The following is a 23083-nucleotide window of genomic DNA, read 5'->3' on the forward strand; positions in this document are numbered from 1 at the left end:
AACACACACACACACACACACACAGAGTGGGCTGGAGAAAAGAAGACAATTCATTGCTCAATTAGTCACAGTAAAAGCAGCACCGAGGGATTAATTGTGTTGCTTTCTTGAGCCCCAGTCCAGACAGGATTGTTTGGTGAGAGCCAGATAGCAGCTATATATGAAATAAAGTACATTATATAAGTGAAGAAACTAGAAATTAAAAACAAACAAACAAACAAAAAAACACAACTCTGATCTCATATGGGGTTGCTGGTGACCTGTGCATCCTCCTCTTCCAAAAGAGAGGACCTTATCTTTACCCTGGAACATAAGCAGGTTTACTCTGGGGAGAGAAAGTTAGTTCAGTTGCTCAGTCATGTCCGACTATTTGTGACCCCATGAACCGCATCAGGCCAGGCCTTGCTGTCCATCACCTACTCCTGGAGTTCACCTAAACCCATGTCCATTGAGTCAGTGATGCTCCATTGAGTCAGTGATGCCATCCAACCATCTCATCCTCTGTCATCCCCTTCTCCTTCTGCCTTCAATCTTTTCCAGCATCAGGGTCTTTTCAAATGAGTCAGCTCTTCGCATCAGGTGGCCAAAGTATTGGAGTTTCAGCTTCAACATCAGTCCTTCCAGTGAACACTCAGGACTGATCTCCTTTAGGATGGACTGGTTGGATCTCCTTGCAGTCCAAGGGACTCTCAAGAGTCTTCTCCAACACCACAGTGCAAAAGCATTAATTCTTTGGCGCTCAGCTCTCTTTATAGTCCAATTCTCACATCCATACATGACCATTGGAAAAACCATAGCCTTGACTAGACAGACCTTTGTTGGCAAAGTAATGTCTCTACTTTTCAATATGCTGTCTAGGTTGGTCATAACTTGCCTTCCAAGGAGTAAGCGTCTTTTAATTTCATGGCTGCAGTCACCATCTGCAGTGATTTTGGAGCCCAGAGAAATGAAGTCTGCCACTGTTACCACTGTTTCCACATCTATTTGCCATGAAGGGTCCAGATGCCAGGATCTTAGTTTTTTGAATGTTGAGCTTTAAGCCAACTTTTTCACTCTCCTCTTTCACTTTCATCAAGAGGCTCTTTAGTTCTTCTTCACTTTCTGCCATAAGGATGGTGTCATCTGCATACCTGAGGTTATTGATATTTCTCCTGGCAATTTTGATTCCAGCTTGTGCTTCTTCCAGCCCTGCGTTTCTCATGATGTACTCTGTATATAAGTTAAATAAGCAAGGTGACAATATACAGCCTTGATGTACTCCTTTTCCTATTTGGAACCACTCTGTTGTTCCATGTCCAGTTCTAACTGTTGCTTCCTGACCTGCATACAGGTTTCTCAAGAGGCAGGTCAGGTGGTCTGGTATTCCCATCTCTTTCAGAATTTTCTACAATTTATTGTGAAAGTCAAAGGCTTTGGCATAGTCAATAAAGCAGAAATAGATGTTTTTCTGGAACTCTCTTGCTTTTTCCATGATCCAGCAGATGTTGGCAATTTGATCTCTGGTTCCTCTGCCTCTTCTAAAACCAGCTTGAACATCTGGAAGTTCACGGTTCATGTATTGCTGAAGCCTGGCTTGGAGAATTTTGAGCATTACTTTACTAGCGTGTGAGATGAATGCAATTGCGCAGTACTTTGAGCCTTCTTTGGCATTTCCTTTCTTTGGGATTGGAATGAAAACTGACCTTTTCCAGTCCTGTGGCCACTGTTGAGTTGTCCAAATTTTCTGGCATGTTGAGTGCAGCACTTTCACAGCATCATCTTTCAGGATTTGAAATAGCTCAAGTGGAATTCCATCACCTCCACTAGCTTTGTTCATAGTGATGCTTCCTAAGGCCCACTTGACTTCACATTCCAGGATGTCTGGCTCTAGGTGAGTGATCACACCATCGTGATTATCTGGGTCGTGAAGATCATTTTTGTACAGTTCTTCTGTGTATTCTTGCCACCTCTTCTTAATATCTTCTGCTTCTCTTAGGTCCCTACCATTCTGTCCTTTATCGAGCCCATCTTTGCATGAAATATTCCCTTGGTATCTCTAGTTTTCTCCAAGAGATCTCTAGTTTTTCCCATTCTGTTGTTTTCCTCTATTTCAAAAAGATTAGTCAAGAGTAGAGAATTGACTGAATGCGTATAAGTATGGAGGGAGAAACAGCTGTTGGAATATTTCAGGTGAAAATGAAGAGGGCCTGGATTAAGGCAATGTTTGCTGGGATAGAAAATACAGATATAAAATATAGTGGCTAATATATATGACTAATTGGATATGGTGAGACAGGTTTTAGCACTGAGGGGACTACATTAGTATATATGCTATTCATTTAGACAAGTTTAGCTTTGGATTTATTTACTTAGAATGATTGTGGTCCATCTGTAAGATGGATATAACAATAATACTTGTCTCTCAGAATTGTGGTGACAGTTAACACATGGTAAACTACATGAGTAAAATTATTACTTTTATGATAATGATATTATCACACTCAAGTAGAAATCTGCTGTTGGTAAATGAATAACTATATGTGAGACTAGGAAAGAGAGATTGTCTTGCAATAAAGAATGGAGAACAATCTGCATATGGTAAACATAGTTTTTGCTGTTTCTTTATAGTAGATTTCATTGCTTCTTGTTTTGAATTCTCTAGTCACTTAAATTATTTTTGAATGAAACTCTTTGCTGGCAATGATTGTGCCTAACTCATTTGGAGGGAGTTTGTTGAGGGAGGGAGAGTATTTACTAATGGGTAAGGACATGGTGTGGGGGAAAGTGTTCATAGCCAGCATAAATATGCCTAGATTCAATCCCAGCTTAGTTACTAACTGCCAAATGATGGCTATAGAATGATGTTTATTGTTTTCTTTACATTTTCTAGGTTTTAAGTTATCTCCTGTGCAAAATTAGGATGATAAAGCATCTCATTTTTAAGGTTTTTCTCCAGCTCAATATAAAAAATATCATAGTAGGAGGATGGAACTTTTTGTAAATTGAAGCTTGCAAGCATAATGGCTTAGGGTGAATGGAATGATGGATGGGATGTCAGAATTGTAGAGGGGAATGAGCTGATTGCTACACACTCAAGCTGGGACATGGTGAGCACTCTGGCAGCAATGACCTAAGATCAGACACTGAAGTTGAAACTGATACAAGGGGAATTAGGTTTACAAGGCACAGAACATTTCCAAAATTTAGGACAGGACAAAATTTAGACTTTGTTTCAGTTTGGAGGACAATTAAGACCTGGCAGATGGGCCTGTAGGATTTTCTGGTATTTCTCAAGACTGATAAGAAAACAGAGGCTTTGAAACATCTTGCTCTTGTTAAGTGATTTTTCTTCTTTAATTTGAGAGTTTGCAAGGTTATAGCAGGTAAGATTATATTCTTCGGTGTCGCTAATGCTATGATTTGAAAAATAAAGGCAGGAACTAGGTAAATGCATGAGGTGATTTACTGAAAATGGCATGAAAATCATCCACCATATGTTTTTGGAAAACAGAACACTTTGGTAAAGAACCTTTCATTTGCACTTTTGCTTCATTTCAGTGGCAGATGCAGGTTGAAATAAAACACTCAGTTCTCTCTTGAGAAGCCCGATTAAAGAAAGTAGTTATCTTTATATAAGCAAACTACTTTAACATATAAAGTCATGCTAAATTTTTTGACCTTTATAATGAAATTAGAACGATTTTTAAATTTAGAATGTCCTCTTTGGTTCATAATGTACGTATTAAGCAGTTTCTCCTCAACAGGTTTTCAAATTCAAGATGCAGAGCAGAAAAGGTCCCAGGTTCCCATTCTCAGAGCATCTCATGGTACTCAAACTTCAGGGAGCACTTGCAAACAAACATATGGTATTATTTTAATTTGGCATCTCCCTTGAGGAAATAGCAACTATTTTGAAAGTTCATCACGTTCTATTGCTTACGTGATAAGTGGTAGCAGGCAAAGCATTCATGGAATATGGGAAGCAGTGGACAGATTCTCTGCTTTTCTTTCCACCAGTTTTCCACATACAGTGACTGTCCTTGCAATTCACATGTGTTGCCCAAGCTAACCACAACAGTAGCCCTCATATAGTGTTCAGCCTAGCCAAGGCTCAGTAATTGAGCTAAGGAGAAAGTTCAGCCTTGTATTTGTACAAATTCTCATGTTTTTCTCCTTGGTCAAAAATTTTAATGTGAATGAAGAAAAAGGGAGGCTATTTCCTAGTTCTAACATCATCTTATTGTAAAAGGGGGTGAGTTTTTGTTTAGTCACTAAGTCTTGTTTGACTCTTTGTGACTCCATGTACTGTACCCCATCAGGTTCCTCTGTCTATGGGATTCCTCAGGCAAGAATACTGGAGTGGGTTGCCATTTCCTACTCTGGGTGATCTTCCTGGTTCAGGGATTGAACCTATGTCTCCTTCATTGCAGGCTTATTCTTTACCACTGAGACACCTGGGAAGCCTGGAGACTTAGGTTGCAGCTACAGAAATCTTTAGTCCCAAAGAAAGGCCTGTCGAAAAGTAACGAGGAGTACAGGAACATCTACCCTCTTCCAAAATAATGGTTTTTGGCATCATGTACTTGAATAAATTCAACAGGACAATTAAGCTTAAAGGAGAGCTCTAGTTGAACATTTATTTAGAGTGTGTGAGCAGTAGGTTCATCTATAAGTTGATGAACAGGACAGGCAAAATACAAGGGAAAGCTTTGGGGTTTACAACAATGGTAATCATTTTTAGGGAAATCATTTAGAGAAGTGATGGTCAAAGTCTGATTGTGTGTGGGCCATTGTTATGACTTTAGTCTGACTTCAGCCATGAATTATAGATGCAATTTTCCCAGAATCTGGCAATATGTTGGTTAATATTCTTTCCAGTTAGGTTCTTTTCTTCTCATGGCTTTTTCATGGGAAGTAAAGAGACAGTAAATCTGCTCATGATGGTTAAGAATCACTCAGGAATTTCGAGTTTAAGTGAATTGTTAAAACTTGAAGTGGGAAGAGAACATTATTTTTATTCAGCGATAAGTCATGTTAAAATATTAAGCCAGTCACTATTATTTTCAAGGGATAGCTGATTTTAACATATAATTAGTCTCAAGATTATGTGATTCATTTATTTTCCTTCAAAAAAATTGGCACTCCTTTATTGTGTCTTTTTGCTGTTTCATAACATCCTGAAAAACATTTTTCTTGCTGTTTGATAAACTTCTGTTAATTTTAATAAAATTTATCCAGTAGAAATTTGAATTTCTTTATCTTCTCCTGGTGTCCTAAGCTAGTGAGCTTAGAACATGACAGCTTTCCTGATATTGTAAACCTGAGGACAAGCAATGTTCTCAAAAGTTGGAGATATTTAGGCACAATGCTAGGACTTAGACTTTTTAATTTGATGTGAAAGGTTCATGAAAGTGTTAGTTGCTCAGTGACCTAATCTTTGTGATCCATGGACTGTAGCCAGCGAGGCTTCTTTGTTGATGGAATTCTCCAGGCAAGAATAGTGGAGTGGGTTGCCATTCCCTTCTCCAGGGGATCTTCCCAATCCAGGGAACGAACCTGTGTCTCCCACACTGAAAGCAGATTCTTTACCATCTGAGCCACGAGGGAAACCCCTTAGTTTGCTGAGTAAAATAATTAATGACGTCTCTGCTGCATCGGTCTTCTCTTTTGAATTCACTTTTCTTTTTCACTTGCTTCTCTCTCTTAGAACTTTATGTGAACTAAAGGTTTTAGGTCTCCCTCCACCTTTGGGCAGGGTAGGGCATCATGATTTAAGCCACTTTGATTTGTTAAATTTATGTAAAATAATTCCTCATGGCCAAGTCCCCCAGAGAATGGTATTGGGGGTTTGGAGTCAAAAATTAAATAATATTGATTTTATGTATCTTGTCCTCATTCTACTTCCTGTATCTGCCTGTTATAGCAATAGGTGCTTGCTCATGGATTTAGGGTTTTTCTATCTCATTGTAATAATTTTCAATGCAAAGATACCATAAAATGTGTAAGAAACTCCATTATATTAGTTTCAGGTGTACAACATAGTGATTCAATATTTGTATACATTGTGAAATGATCACCACGATGTTTTGTTAACACCGTCACCATATATAGTTAAAAACTTTTTCTTCTTGTAATGAGAACTAAGATCTACTTTCTTGTATGCATGTGTGCTAAGTTGCTTCAGTGGTGTCTGACTCTTTGCGACCCTATGGACTGTAGCCTGGTAGACTTCTCTGTCCACGGGGTTATCCAGGTATGAATTCTGGAGTGGATTACCATGCCCTCCTCCAGGGGATCTTCCTGACCCAGGGATGGAACCCTTGTCTCTTACATCTCCTGCATTGGTAGGCAGGTTCTTTACCATGAGCACCACCTGGCAAGCCCATAGTTACCATGCTGTGCATACATCTCCACAAATTATTTATTCTATAAGGATAAGTTTGTACTTTGACCAGCTTCACCTGTTTAGCCCACGTCACCCCCTCCATCTCTCTGTCATTTCTAAAGTCATATTCCATTGTGTTACTTGATTGGACTCCCTTACAATGCTCATGTTTAACTAGTTTTTGACTGTTTAGTGTCTCCCAGGCCCTTTTTTAAAACTTCTGTGGACATCTATTAACTCATTTAACTCTCACAAGTTCATAAAGTTGGAGTTATACACAGATAATTCAATGTTTCATATTTTATGGATGAAGACACTGAGTCACAGGGTTGTTAAATAACTGGCATAAGGTTAAAACCTAGAATGGGTTAGAATCATAATTGTATACCATAAGTCTAGCTCCAACATTTCATTTTTGATTGCTAATGTACATGATGTCTAGAACTAAAAAGATTTATTTCTGCCACTTTGTACTTCATCTATGTGACTGTCTGGCCCTTCCCCAGGACCACGATTGCTGCCTGTTCTGTCCAATACGGCCATTAGCTCCACTTCCCTCTCCCTATCCTTTCCATTCTGAAAGCTTGTGTGACTAGGGTCCCATGGCTGTATATGAAAGAAACACTGACCAAAAGCAAAACAAGAATAAATATTAACAACAGCAATAAAAACTAATGAAGGGAATGCATTTAACAAAATAAATGCATGACTAGTACACTGAAAATGACAGAATACTGCTGAGAGAAACTGAAGATCTAAACAGCGGAGATTCATTCTCTATTCATGTATAAAAGACTCAATATTGCAAGGTGACAATCCTCAAATTGATCTATAAATTCAGGAATCTCTATTGGAATTCAAGCAGGCTTTTCCTTTTTGCATGGACAAAGAGATTCAAAATTTACATGGAAGTGGAAATGCCTAGAATAATCAAAACAATTTTGAAAAAGAAGAATAAATTTGGAGGACTTTCAGTTCTCAATTTCAAAGCTTACTGTAAAGGTAGAGTTATTAAGACTGTGGTGCTGGCATAGGTTAGACATATAGATCAATAGAATAGAATTGAGAGTACAGAAATAAATCCTTATAATTACACTCAATTGATTTTTAAAAAATGTACCAAAGAAATTCGCCAGGGAAAGGACAGACTGTCCAAAAAATGGAGCAGGAACTGTTGGATAAAAAGATGAACTTACAACCTCACTTTACGTCATACACAAAAATTAACTCAAAATTGATCTTAGACTTAAGTAAAGTTATAAAACACAATAAAATGTTTAGAAGAAAACATAGGAAAAAGTCCCCAATATTTTGTTATAAGCAAATATTTTGGGGGTACTACAGCAAAAGCAAGCCTATAAAAACGATAAATCTGACTTCAGTAAAGTAAAAAACTTTCAAAAGACACCCATAAAAAATTAAAAGATAAGCAAATCCACTAGGAAGAAATATTTGCAAAACACATATTTGATATATGACTTGGAGGATATGAACAGACATGTCACCATGATATGAATATTGATATATGAATAGTTAGTACCAAATGCAAAGATGCTCAACATCATTAGTCATTAGGGAATTGCAAATTAAAACCATAATGAAATGCCATTTAATAGCCAATAGAATGCCCATAATCAATGACAAGCATTAAATCATGTTGGAAAGGATGTGGAGAAACAGATCATCATACTTTGCTGGTGGGAACATAAATTGGTGCAGCTACTTTAGAATGCATTTATTTGCACACAGGGACTTGCACATAAATGTTTACAGTAATATTGCTCATAATATTAAAAAAAGAAAGGAATCATCCTAAATGTAGATCAACTACTGGAATGGCAAAACGTGGTCTCCACGTAAAAGAAAATAATTCAGCAATGAAAAATACTTAATTATGACCTATGCTATATTGGGGATGAACCTCAAGAGTATTATGCTAAGTGATATAATCTAGATACAAGAGACAACGTTTGTATTATTTTACTTATATGCAATGATCCAAAAGCCAAATTTATAGCATCGGAAACTAGATTAGTGGCTTCCTGGCACTGGAGGTAGAATGAAGTCTAACTGTAAGTGGGCAGGAGAGATCTTATAGGGAGGGTGAAAATATTCTAAGACTGATTTATGGTGATGGTTGTGCTATTCAGTAAAATTACTAAAATGCACTGATTTGTAAATTTTAAATAGGTGAATCTCATGATATGTAAAATATACCTCAATAAAGCTGTTAAAAACTATGAAGAATTTCACCTTGGATTGTGTGAACTTGCTCTCTGGCTAGTGGCCAGGATAATTAAACTGTATTGTCATGCCTGTTAGAATTCTATTAGTTGGGTCAAGTTTTATAATATATAGTTGTTCTGATTTGCTAAAGAGTAACTTAATACTGCAAGAGAGAGAAATTTGGTGCTTCAGAGTTCTGACCAAATGGGTCAATGAATGTTTTTCAATTGACAAAGAAAATACAAGACAAACCCCAAAACAGACATTTCAGTTTTCTCTAGGAGCCTTTCTCTATCTGAACGACTATACCATGATTTCAGTTACCCTATTTCTACCCTTCGAATGAAGTATTTGAGAATTCAAAAGAAGCTTTAGGTGTTTATAAAATCAGCAGCTTTACAACAAAATCCAAATTGGTCCTTTGGAAGGAAAGACCACAATATACAGTTTTTATTCGGAAGCCATTTATTCAGCTTTACGCTAATGAACAAAGTCATTCTTATGAAAAGGAGATTTGGCACACTTTGTCTTTCCATAAACCTCACTTAAAAAAACATGTTTAAAATTATTTGAAAAGATTCTGAGAATATTCCAGAACAGTGTAGTCTTCTGTCTTTCTTGCTACAGTGATAACAATAACAGTTTGGTACTACATAATGTTTTATATCTCTAAAGTCTGTACTAGATATCAACTTGTGGATTATTTTTGAAGGTTAAGTAACAATGATTAATTTTCCAAGTGAATTTTCCTAAACCCAGGAAAGCTGTGATTTCTATCTCATACTTTCAGCATAATTTTCACTGAGAGACTCTCTGAAGAACAATACATTCTGCTATTTAGAAAACAAAAGAGATGGCAAGAAATTAGCCAATGCATATCAAATAAAAATTACAGTGAGGCAAACCTGTTGTCTAATCCATGGCAATCAAAATATATTAAGCATGTAAAACATTTTTGGAAAAATGTTTTAAAAGAGATGTGATCACTCTTTTCAAAAATCTTCTCTTTGTGTTTTTGATGTCTGGTTTGTGATTCAGTGGCAGCCATGCTCGACTAGCTGTCAGGCTGCCAGTAATTATTGGGTTACTGGAACTTTAGCATGCTCTTGGGATTAAAATGGTTCAGTAGAAGACTCAGTTGCAGATGAGAGAACTCCTGAGACACCAAGGCTAAGAGGGACGTGCCACAGGATAGCTTCATGGCCATTGTGAAGTGTATAAAGCACCTTTCAACAGTCCCTTATTATGAAAGATCTGCTTGACTTCTTCCCAAGCCCCTCGTGCCAGAATCCAACAGCCTGGAACCCTCGGAAAGTGTCTGCCAGAAATTACATCAGCTTCTACCCGGAGAACGCTGAAACATATGAATAGTGCATTTCAGTAACCAAGAGACAAAATACAGAAAGGATATAAATATAAATTTAGCAGCTGTCTGAAAGGAAATATACCTGTGTAACTTCTTAGCTGTGCAGAACAACAGAGAGTGAAAGAGAATTTTATTGTTTCTTTATTTACAACGCTTGGTCAAGAAACCTTGATTTTCATCAAGGTAGCCACAGTACAATGGAAAATCAAACCAGCAGAAAGGTAGTAGATTACAAAGAAGGTAAAGGGTGATATTGGAAACAGGTACAAGTTAAGTTTATGTGATTCCTTTGGCCTGCTAAAACTTTCTGTGCCCTGATTTGTTGATCTGAAAATTAGGAATACTTAAAAATTTTATTTTATTTTATTTATTTATTTGGCTGGACCAGGTCTTAGTTGAGGCACCCAGGATATTTTTTTTTTCCACTTTCAGCACGTGGACTCTCAGTTAGGGCATGTGAACTCCTCTTGGTGGCACGTGGGTCTAGTTCCCTGACCAGGGATTGAACGGGGGCCCCCTGTATGGGGAGTGCGGTGTCTTAGCCACTGGACCACTAGGGAGGTTCCAGAGATAGTTTTTTTTTTTTTAATTTTATTTTATTTTTAAACTTTACATAATTGTATTAGTTTTGCCAAATATCAAAATGAATATCAAAATGAATCCGCCACAGGTATACATGTGCTCCCCATCCTGAACCCTCCTCCCTCCTCCCTCCCCATACCATCCTTCTGGGTCGTCCCAGTGCACTAGCCCCAAGCATCCAGTATCGTGCATCGAACCTGGACTGGCAACTCGTTTCTTACATGATATTTTACATGTTTCAATGCCATTCTCCCAAATCTTCCCACCCTCTCCCTCTCACACAGAGTCCATAAGACTGTTCTATACATCAGTGTCTCTTTTGCTGTCTCGTACACCGGGTTATTGTTACCATCTTTCTAAATTCCATATATATGCATTAGGATACTGTATTGGTGTTTTTCCTTCTGGCTTACTTCACTCTGTATAATAGGCTCTAGTTTCATCCACCTCATTAGAACTGATTCAATTCACAGGTTTCAAGTGTTGGTAATCCTTTGTTACAAAGCTGGAGAAGCTTATTTTAAATGGAAAATACCTGCAGACTTTATTTATGTTTTATGCACAGGTGTCAATGTGGAAGAAATGTTCAGAAGTGTGAAAAAATGTCAGATACACTTCAATTTAATGTTGGGCTACCAGGAAGTTTACTGACAAATTTTTTTTTCACTCTTCATTTAGCAACTATTTATGGCCCTTTTCTTGTTATTTGGAGAAAATAAAGAAGGGTAGTGATTAGTACTGAAATCCAGGCGTGTAAAATTTACTTGTGAAAGTGGAAATGGCAAATATATGTGCCAGGTGTATTACTTTCAACCTAAGGATAAAAACTGGGAGCAATAGCGTCACAGTGCCGTCACTGAGTGGTCTAGGGGCCACTAGAGTCTACAGGTTAAAATCAGGTTGGTCTGATGCACCAAAAATGTTCAGTAAAGGCTGATTCCCTTCCACTATAGACTGTTCTAAATGTTTTTGTGTATATATATTTAGACCAAGAGCATCTTACCAGTGTGACCCATCTACTTCTCTTCTCACCTTTCTAACCTTCTTCTCTGCAGGACTTTGAAGAAGGCAGGATGGAAGAAGAGGCAGGAAACTGATGGTCAAAGAGACTTTGGACTCATTCTTGTTTCAGACATTTAGAAGCTCCGTATAACACGGCTCTTCTCCACAGACCTCACTATTTTTCTAATGGTTTTGGCACTCAGTATCCACAGGTTACCCATCTATAGATTCAATGAACCATGGATGGATCCAGAACCTGCAGGTCCAGCTGACTGTACTACACCATTTTATACAAGGGATTTGAGCATATGTAGATTTTAGTATCCTAGGGTGAGGGCAGTCCTGGAACTGATCCCCAGTGGATACCAGGGGAGCACTGTAGTTTTCTAAAGGATTCCAGTGAGCTATAAATTCTTTCTTAACAAAAACCAGGATGTTTGTAATTTATGAGTATACCATCTTTTCTCCTCCTACTTCAAGCATGAGCTTGAATATACTTTGTGAGGTTTTCCATGTACCCCTTCTCATAAACCCAATCACTTCCATCTTTATGGGTCTATCAAATTTGGCTTATTCTAAGAGAGCATTGCAGATCATCAGACCCTTTGTTTACTGATCTGTCTATCTGATAGACTGTCCGAACAATTCTTGTTGGGAGAAAATGGCTTCTTCAAATCTGTATTCTAGCCCTTTCCATAATGCATGTCCTATTCTACAAACATTTGTTGAGCGATATGGAAGTGTAGGAAGAGAGATTCATTTCTATAGAAACACATTCTGTTAATCTCTATTTTTTCTCTTTCAGATCTTTTATTGACTTTTTTTTTTAGCTCTATGGAAGTATAATTGATATACAAAAAAGTAGTATACATCTAATGTACAGGCATACCTTGGAGACAGTATGGGGTTGGTTCTAGACCCCTGAAATAAATACTGCCATAAGAGAAGTTGTATACATTTTTCAGTTTTCCAATGAATACAAAAATTATGTTTATACTGTTCTATAGTCTATTAACTGTACAATAATACTATGCCTAAAAAATGCACCTGCCTTAATTAAAAAACACTTTATTGCTAAAAAATGCTAACCAGCATCTGAGCCTTCAGTGTAGTAGTATCATCAAAGGTCAAGAGTTTGAGTTCTTGTGAGAAAGATTAAAATGTGACAGAGTCATGAAGTGAGCAAATGCTGTTGGGACAATGGCACCAGTAGATTTGCTTGATGCAAGTGGACACAGATCTTCAATTTGTAAAGGACACAATATCTACGAAGTGCAATGTAGCAAAGTTCACTAAGATGCGATGTGCCTGTATGCATCATGCTGCGTTTGGACATACACATGGTGTATGTGTTCATGCATACACCTGTGACACCATCACCACAATCTAGGTACTGGACATGTCTGTAGCCTCCAAAATAGTCCTGTGTCCTTGTGAGTGATGCATGTTGTGGTAAGAACATGTTAGCATGAGATCGCTCCTCTTAACAGTTTATTTAAACATTCAGCATATTTGCCTAAAGCTTTAGTCTAACTTTTTAAAATTGAAGTATAGTTGATTTGCAGTGTTGTGTTAGTTTCAGGTATACAGCAAAGTGATTCAGTTATACACATATATGCTGCTAAGTCACTTCAGTCATGTCTGACCCTGTGTGACCCCATAGACGGCAGCCCACCAGGCTTCCCCGTCCCTGGGATTCTCCAGGCAAGAACATTAGAGTGGGTTGCCATTTCCTTCTCCAATGCATGAGAGTGAAAAGTGAAAGTGAAGTCGCTCAGTCATGTCTGACTCCCAGCGACCCCATGGACTGCAGCCTACCAGGCCCCTCCGTCAAGAGTACTGGAGTACTCCAGGCAAGCGTACTGGAGTGGGTTGCCATTGCCTTCTCCCATACATATATATAAATTAAAAAAAAAAAAAAAACTTTTAATTTTGTACTGGGGTATAGCCAATTAACAATGTTGTGATAGTTTCAGGTAAACAGCAAAGAGAGTCATACATATTCATATATCCATTCTCCCCCAAACTCCCCTTTCATCCAGGCTGCCACATAACACTGAGCAGAGTTCCATGTGCTATAATATACGTATTCTTTTTTCAGATTTGTTTCCATTATTGTTTATTATAAGATATTGAAGATAGTTCCCTGTGCTATACAGCATGACCTTGTTTATCTATTTTTACATAGTGATGTGTGTCTGCTAATATCCTCTTAACATTCTAAAATATTCAATCCTACATCATTAACTGTAGGCAACATGCTATACAGCAGATCTCTAGAACTATACATCTTGCATAACTGAAACTAAGTTCTTGTTTTTTCTTACTCCCTTCTGGAATAAGGATGAGAATAAAAAAAAAATGGATTTGTCAGCATCACAAACGTTTTGCTGACAAGGGTTCTTGAAACAAGGAATGTGGCACAGAGAGGTAATCATATTGCTAGTCCAAGTTAATTACAACCCATTACCCTTTATTTCTTTGACTGAATTTTTGAGTTGTGTATCTCCAGGATCCTGCTTTTACATCAAACAAGGCAAAATGCACAGTGCTTTCATTTTGTCTTTGATTTTAATATGAAGCAAAGGCTTTAAAACATTCTCATGTGGCAAATTAGACTATCTTTGTGCATAGCCTTCCTTGTTTTATCAAGTAATCTCTGGTGGTGGTTTAGTTGCTAAGTCATGTCTGACGCTTACAATCCCATGGACTTTAGCCCACCAGGCTTTTCTATCCATAGGATTTTCCAGGCAAGAATACTGGAGTGGGTTGCTATTTCCTTCTCCAGTGGATCTTCCCAATCCAGGGATCGAACCTGGGTCTCCTGCACAGTAGGAGGATTCTTTACTGACTGAGCCAGTTCTAGGCTTTAGTCAGGCAATGATTTTTGTTTGATATAAATCTAACATAAAATCCAGACCATGTAATTCATCTCCCTCCTTTCCTCCCTTTCCTTCTTTCCTTTTCTCCTCTCTTTCCTTCCACCATTCATGCATTAAGTATCTATATGTCTGACAAGAAAGGAAACTCCTTAATTGTTGCTAAATGAATAATGGAATAAATTTAATCCTTAAAAATGTTCTAAATGGTAGTTATTATTTTATCCACTTTAAGGATATAGATCCAAGGCTCAGATAAGTTTAAACCCAAGTTCAGACAGATATTAGAGAAAGCATCTGGACTAAACTCAGCTCCTATTTTTCTCTTAATCCTCTTTTTCCAGTTTGTCGCACTATCTTACTACCCTATCTAAAGATGCATAAGACAAGTTGATTTTTTTCCTCCAGGAGGCTATTGTCCAAATTTTATTGTAATGATAGCCTTGTCATTAGTCTGTAATTTTTCTATCTTAAATGTGTGAAATATAAATGTACAACTAAACTGTGACATTTTGAGAACTGTAACTGTTCAACTTGGGTGCTTAGTGCTCCATTCAGACAAGCACACACAACCATGTGTGAACGTGTGGGTGCACACATGTGTGCACACTCACAGAGATTCCTTAATGTGCAGCACTGTTCTCTAGATCCTACTCTACCATAGTGTTGAGTCTGTGTAAAAAGATGAAAAAATCTATAAAATTTCCAAATAAACTTGTCCTTGGTGAACTTCTGAGGTGGCCCTAGGGTAAAGGAACATGGCACGGGTTGATGAATGACTCTTGTAAGTTTAAGGACAACTAGTGCATTGCTAAATAACTCTTACAGACATACAGGTATTTGCTAGAGCATATTTTAGAAGTAAATTAAGTTTTATTTATATACATAATATGTATGAGTGAATAAAGAAAGCTGAGCGCTGAAGAATTGATGCTCTTGAACTGTGGTGTTGGAGAAGACTCTTGAGAGTCCCTTGGACTGCAAGGAGATCCAACCAGTCCATCCTAAAGGAGATCAGTCCTGGGTGTTTACTAGATCCAACCAGTCCATCCTAAAGGAGATCAGTCCTGGGTGTTCATTAGAAGGACTGATGCTGAGGCTGAAACTCCAATAGTTTGGCCACCTGATGCGAAGAGCTGACTCCTTTGAAAAGACCCTGATGCTGGGAAAGATTGAGGGCAGGAGGAGAAGGGGATGACAGAGGCTGAGATGGCTGGATGGTATCACCGACTCAATGGACACGAGTTTGAGTGAACTCCGGGAGTTGGCGATGGACAGGGAGGCCTGGTGTGCTTCAGTTCATGGGGTCGCAGAGCTTCAGACATGACTGAACTGAACTGCAGTCCATGGGGTGGCAGAGAGTTGGAGCGACTGAACTGAACTGAACTGATGAGTGAATAATTTTGAATGCGTATATTTTATGCAGAATTGTCATAGGTTTGCTGCTTATTCTAGGTTGCTTGCTTCATTCTAGGCATCTGACTCTTGACTCAAGTTGCCATTTGGAACTACTTATTTCACATCAATAATTCCTGAAGCAAAAGTGAAAAGGAATTTTTTTCATGAGAGCGAAAGAATATCTTTATAATGGAATGACATATATATTATATATATATACACTAATACATTAATTTAATGGAGTTATACATAGAAGTCAGAGAAGGCAATGGCACCCCACTCCAGCACTCTTGCCTGGAAAATCCCATGGGCAGAGGAGCCTGGTAGGCTGCAGTCCATGGGGTCACTAAGAGTCGGACACGACTGAGCGACTTCCCTTTCACTTTTCACTTTCATGCATTGGAGAAGGAAACAGCAACCCACTCCAGTGTTCTTGCCTGGAGAATCCCAGGGACGGGGGAGCCTGGTGGGCTGTTGTCTATGGGGTTGCACAGAGTCGGACACGACTGAAGTGACTTAGCATAGCATAGCGTACATAGAAGTATGGCTTCCCTGATAGCTCAGTTGGTAAAGACTCTACCTGCAGTGCAGGAGAGCCTGGTTCCATTCCTGGATTGGGAAGATATGCTGGAGGAGAGATAGGCTACGCACGCCGGTATTCTTGGGCTTCCCTTGTGGCTCAGCTGGTAAAGGATCCACCTGCAATGTGGGGGACCTGGGTTCGATCCCTGGGTTGGGAAGATCCCTTGGAGAAAAGGAAGGCTACCTACTCTAGCATTTTGGCCTAGAGAATTCCAAGGACTGTATAATCCTTGGAGTCACAAAGAGTTACACACGATTGAGTGATTTTCACTTTCATACATAGGATTATATGTTAACTGGCATATTCTTTACTAGCATACCGTTGGAATTCTTGGCCAGTATATTAGAAATTTTGGTTGCAAATGTGATAAACCTGTTTTCATTAGTTTATGCAAAAATGGGGGCTTTATGAAAAGAGGAATGTTGTGTTCAAACCTCAGGTAGGATATAGGTGGGCACCAAAAACTAATAATTTGAATGCATCAAGATTATCTTTATTTCATCTAAGCACATTTTGAACAACTGCTTCCTTCTTCTCTCTTTGATTTTGTCCTTATGTTTCTCCAGATTAGCTAGTCCGTTTTCAGTTCCCGATGGTGGTGGAACAGCAGTCAAGTTTCTGAGGTCCCCATGTCATCTTTTTATCAGTTGCAGTTCTAAATTTTAGAGGAGGACTTGGTTGGCTTGGTCATGTTCCCTTCCCATCTCTGCACTGCCATGGAGTCACATTGTCAATAACCATGGTATTATTACACATGTCAATGGTGAATACAAAGCAACTTAGAGTAGATGGATGTTGTGGTAGAGGGGTGGGTTTTTATTTCTCCAAACTGTAGGAAGGATTAGGATGTGAAGTTATTCACCATAAACAGGGTTGATTGGATGAATTTTTATCTTTTGGAAAGCATTTTCCAGGTTTTGTTTCAATTTGTTTTGTTTTCACTACTTGAAGAAAAATTCTTATTGCGAGAAAATGACTTATTTTCTTTTCTGAGTTGCACTTCCCCCACTCCCTCTGATATATTCATTCCTAATTTTACCATGACTGCAGATACCAGAGATGTTACCACCTTGCAGTTTTGTGTTCAGTAAAACTTAGACAAGTTATTCAACTTCTCTGCCTACAAATCCCAGGTACCAAAATGTTTAAATGGCATTGATTTAATTGGTTATAATTTGTGTATCTGTTAAGCTCTTTCCCAGATGCTAGTGTTCTCTTTGCTCAGGTAACATGATCTGCAGTTGAGTACACAGGTCAAATTCCCCTAAGCCACCCTGCAATAGCTTTTTTCCCCTGGGGTCTGATTTATTCTCTCAGGGGAGTCGATTCCTTGTTTCACTGCTGTTAGGACTATCAGTGGTGGCTTGGGTAGGTGTGTGCCAGGTGGTCCCTCTGATGTCTGCCAGCTGTGATTGTCATCAGCTGTGGTGAGAAGGGCCCAAATGTGTTCACTCACAGCTGGCATATACCAACTCCACCACAATGAATATGTATATCGTAACATACTTATATATGTATATATATATATAGTGTGTGTGTGTGTGTGTGTGTGTGTGTGCATGCACGCTAAGTCACTCAGGTGACTCTGTGACCCTGTGAAGTGTAGCCCTCCAGGCTCCTCTGTCCATGCAATTTTTTAGGCAAGAATACTGGAGTGGGTTGACATTTCCTAGGGAATCTTCCAGACCCAGGGATCAAACCCGTGTCTCCTGTGTCTCCTGTACTGAAAGCAGGTTCTTTACCCTGCACCACCTGGGAAGCCCTCATATATGTATATTATCCACATATAATCCAAACATACATTACCAACCTATATATTAATTGAGATATGAGAAACCCAGCACTATGTTTTATGTGACAGGCACGTGTCTACCATTTTAAGAGAGGCACACATTTTGTCTTCTTCTGTAAGACTTTAATCTAGGTGGCAGAGTCTGATTATGTAGCAACTGGGCTTACTCTCCCCAAAGAAGGCTCCTCTGACAGACTTATTTGCCATGTGTTCTGGATCAGTGCTCACAGGAAACAAGTTTCCTAGCTGCTCTCCTTTTCTCACCAAAATGACATCAACTGTTAGATAAATGTGTCAGTGGAAATTATGGTGGTTTCACAGAATCCTCAGGAAACTCCTTTCATGAATACAACACACCATTGGCAGAAACCTAAACCTCTATTTCTTAATAGAAATAGGAATTGTTTAAGAATAAGTGCTATTTGATGCTTTGTAAATTGTGGGCATTCAAAATGGCAAATACCCTCAGAAGCTCTTTTCCTGAAGCTATGACATAAATCTTTCTTACTTTTCGATAAAAGACAAGGCTGTCCAAAGTGAAGAATTTAAAGTTCTAATTTTACACGGGCACATTGTCTTAGATGGGACATATTTTGCAAATAACATACCCTCCAATTTGCCAACATAAATATATGTGATCAGTTCCAAGATTTACTTTTTCCACAAACTCTCTTTTCTACTAGGACTCAAACAAGGGTAAAAATGAGCTGGAAGAACTTCAGTTACAATTATGTGAATAAAATAATTAGTATAATAACATGTTCACTTTGGAAAGGAAAGGCTTCCTCAGAGGGATAATGGGCATAATACCTACAGGAGATAATCCTACTAATAACTATAGGAAAACAGGAGGTGAAACACTGGCCATAAAAAGGTAGTAATTACCTGTTTTATGATACAAGCAGTTCCTTTCTTCCATCACAGGAGAGCACTGTTCATCTATGAAACATCTTGTTTTAAGGAGATAACCAGAGCTTGTGTGATCCAGAAGAGGTTTGATGTGGCAAATTATATAGCCCTTATTATTGAATCACAGCTATAAAAGAGAAACACATTCTTATAGAGAAAATGGATCCATATGTACGCGATTTTGTAAGCTGTCAGTGTGTCGGCCTTGAAATCTTTTGACAGAGATTCACATGTATGAGTTTTTCTAATGAAAAGATGTAAGACTCTAAAAATCCCCAATGATACGCAAGATATATTTCCTCTCTGAAAGAGAAGTAATTTACATCATGCTTTGTAATTTAAGTATTTCATTTAAGAGCTGATCTCAACTAACACAGCAACACAATCTAAATACTCAGTAAACGTTCAGTACCCAGAACAACCTGGGAACAGTCACTGTGGATGTGCTATGCATGTTTCTTGGTCAAGTAACGTTATGAGACTGTATTTCTAAGTACTATTTTTCCTTTACAAGGATCAGGGGGATTTAGCAAAAGATGTGATTATTTCTTATGAGGATGTTTAGCAAGGAATTTTGTTATTTTTCTCAAGAGCTGTGAACAAGGAATGTTATCTTGAGGATTTTCCACATTAGTTATATAAGAAAACTGTAGTGTTTCTAAATCATTTCATTTACAGATGGCAATGCTAACACTAAATGCTAATTTACTTTAGTGCTTTAAATTTATCATATCAAAAATGCTATGTAGAAACTAATTTGAAGAGTAGAGGCTGTTTTATGTTTTTGTTTATTTTTTTAAATCACTTTCTAAAGTTAAGTCCAAATTTATCCTTTGTGATTGGATGCTTCTGAGCCTCATAATCAGGAGATGGCCAGGAGAGTAGCTTGAGGTTAGCAATCCATCTTTCCTTTTACCTCCTTCATCTTTACACCCTTCCACCACCACTTCTTTCTCTAGCCTGGATTTCTGGCTTTCATGACCACAAAATTGTTTCTTTCTGTATCTAAAATAGCCAATGATATTTATTGATAATTCAGCTGATGGAGATGAGAGTCCAAACCTCTTCTCCCTGTAACTGTCCAGGAGCAGGAAAGAGGAGTGTGTCCCAGAATTCTCTGGAGAGCACCCTTGCAAATAAGCATTATCTAAGGCAGTTAGAAAACATGAAGCTTCCTGCTAATGTGTGATGATCAATGCTGAACTCTTCATTTTCCAGTCTCTCTCATCCTTTTAAAGAAATGCATATTTGCAGGGACTAAACTTTAAGTAAGTTCCCTCAAGACTGATTTTCCTCAAATATTTTATTAGAAGAATCCCACATACTTGTGAATTTGGCAGTGCCTAAAGTATTAATTTTTAAAGTTTTAATACAGATGTCTCATCCTGGGTATACAAAGGCTGAGAGCAGTAAATGGAAACATTTTATATAACATGAATAACTTAGGCTTCACTTTCACATAAAATCATCTAGAAGAAAAGTAGATAAGTACAAATCCTTAAATAACTTGGGCTTCTCTTTTGAAAAAAGAAACCTATTGTTTTTTATTTGGACATTATTGATTATTGATTTCTAGCTGTGCCCTTTCATACTAGAAAATCATTACATCATTACATTATAGATTATTCTTTTCAAAGGATAATGATTACTACACTAATTTACATCTATATCATTACACTGTGAATTATTCTTTTCAAAGGAAAATGATTACTACACTAATTTATTATCCTATTTTTTAAAGTTATCTACAATTTCAAGTTTATTATTTATAAAATTCAAATCTGAAGAGTACTGAAGGGAATTTCATGGAAATATAATGCATTTTAAAAGAAAATTTCCAGTATCTTGTATGAGATACAAATAAAGCTAAGAATCTTATTTAAATAGGTGAATTGAGTACGTGCATGAGTGCCTGCATGCTAAGTCACTTCAGTCATGTCCAATACTTTACAATCCTACAGACTGTAGCCCTCCAGGCTCCTACGTCCATGGGATTCTCCAGGCAAGAGTACTGGAGTGGGTTGTCATTCCCTTCTCCAGGGGATGTTCCCAATGTAGCGATCCAGTCTGCATCTCTCGCATCTTGAGCACTCAAATCTAGATGGTCACCTTTCTTGGTATGAAGTGAGCGTTGTATGGGCTTCCCAGTGGAGTCTGTGGAAAGGAACCTGCCTGCCAATGCAGGAGATGACATGTAGGAGATGTGGGCTTGATTTATGCATTGGGAAGATCCCCTGGAGAAGGGCATGGCAATCCATTCCAATATCCTTGCCTGGAGAATTCCATGGACAGAGGAGCCTGGTGGGCTACACAGTCCATGAGGTTGCAAAGAGCTGGATTTGACTGAAGAGATTTAGTATGCACACAGGAGCATTCCAGTGTGAAATCAAACTGAACACAGAAGAAATCTTTTTGACCATGTAAAAAGCTCCTTGGTTTATATTTGTTTGGTTAAATGCAATATATTTAGAAAATATTCAGTGACTTAAAAATAGCATACTCAGAATAATGATTTTGGAGGATGAAACTTTCCCCAAACATCAGAGAACGAATTGAATGCTACTTTTATAGATATTTTTTTTCCTGTTGTAGGAGTAACTACCAGCTCCTTGTTTGTAAGAATATATTATGTTTTCTATATCAACATATTATTACCCAGTAATGCTCATCCTTCAGAGAAGGCAATGGCACCCCACTCCAGTACTCTTGGCTGGAAAATCCCATGGACAGAGGAGCCTGGTAGGCTGCAGTCCATGGGGTTGCTAGGAGTCGGACACGACTGAGCGACTTCACTTTCACTTTTCACTTTCATGCTTTGGAGAAGGAAATGGCAACCCACTCCAGTATTCTTGCCTGGAGAATCCCAGGGACGGGTAAGCCTGGTGGGCTGCCGTCTATGGGGTCTCATAGAGTACGACACAACTGAAGTGACTTAGCAGCTGCAGCAATGCTCATCCTTATTTATTTAATATTTAGTTTCAAAATTACTTTCATAGAAATGATACTATTTTCCCCCAAAGAGACTCTTTTAAACCTAACCTCTACCAAATCTATTTTTCTGTAGTATTTTTCTAGTTCAACTTTATTATGATTTTTAAAATTATAAGAGTTGAGATCTTCTTAAAGATGCAGTATTCAATCAGAAATGAGGTAAATTATAGAGTCAAACCTGCTTTAGCTATGTTCTTTAACACCTTCTGTTTAAGAAAAATCTTGTCATGTGGTCTTTTGTAGTTAACTTTGATGTAGGCCCCTTAGGGATTAGTTACTTCTAAGATAATGCTTTCATTCTTATATATAATATCTATAATTTAGGGACTTTTATTTTTTATTCCTAAATGCTCAATATTAGATATATTTGAAGTGTCATGCTGCGTGGTTATCTACAACATTTGCCGCCTAGTTTAGTGTTTTAAACCTCTATAAGTTAAAAAACCAAATGTATTCAAGTGCACAGACAAGGCTTCTAAGTAAAAAAAAATAGAGTCTCTCTGAAGCAAGCAGATTTGGAGTTGTTTCTCAAAAATAAAGAAAAAAATAAAGAGGCAAAAATTTGGGTGATTTAAGCAGAAATAAATGTTATTAAGATGATATTGGTACTCACAGGATCAACAGGAAGGATGGAGATCTACACTGAGGATGTCAGTCAGTTCAGTCGGTCAGTCGTGTCTGACTCTGTGACCCCATGAACTGCAGCACGCCAGGCCTCCCTGTCCATCACCAACTCCCAGAGCTTACTCAAACTCATGTCCATTGAGTCGGTGATGCCATCCAACCATCTCATCCTCTGACATCCCCTTCTCCTCCTGCCCTCAATCTTTCCCAGCATCAGGGTCTTTTCAGATGAGTCAGTTTTTCGCATCAGGTGGCCATAGTATTGGAGTTTCAGCTTCAACATCAGTCCTTCCAATGAACACCCAGGACTGATCTCCTTTAGGATGGACTGGTTGGATGATCTCCTTGCAGTCCAAGGGACTCTCAA

The sequence above is a fragment of the Bos mutus genome, chromosome 14 (assembly GCF_027580195.1).
Source record: "Bos mutus isolate GX-2022 chromosome 14, NWIPB_WYAK_1.1, whole genome shotgun sequence".
Taxonomy (NCBI): Eukaryota; Metazoa; Chordata; class Mammalia; order Artiodactyla; family Bovidae; genus Bos; species Bos mutus.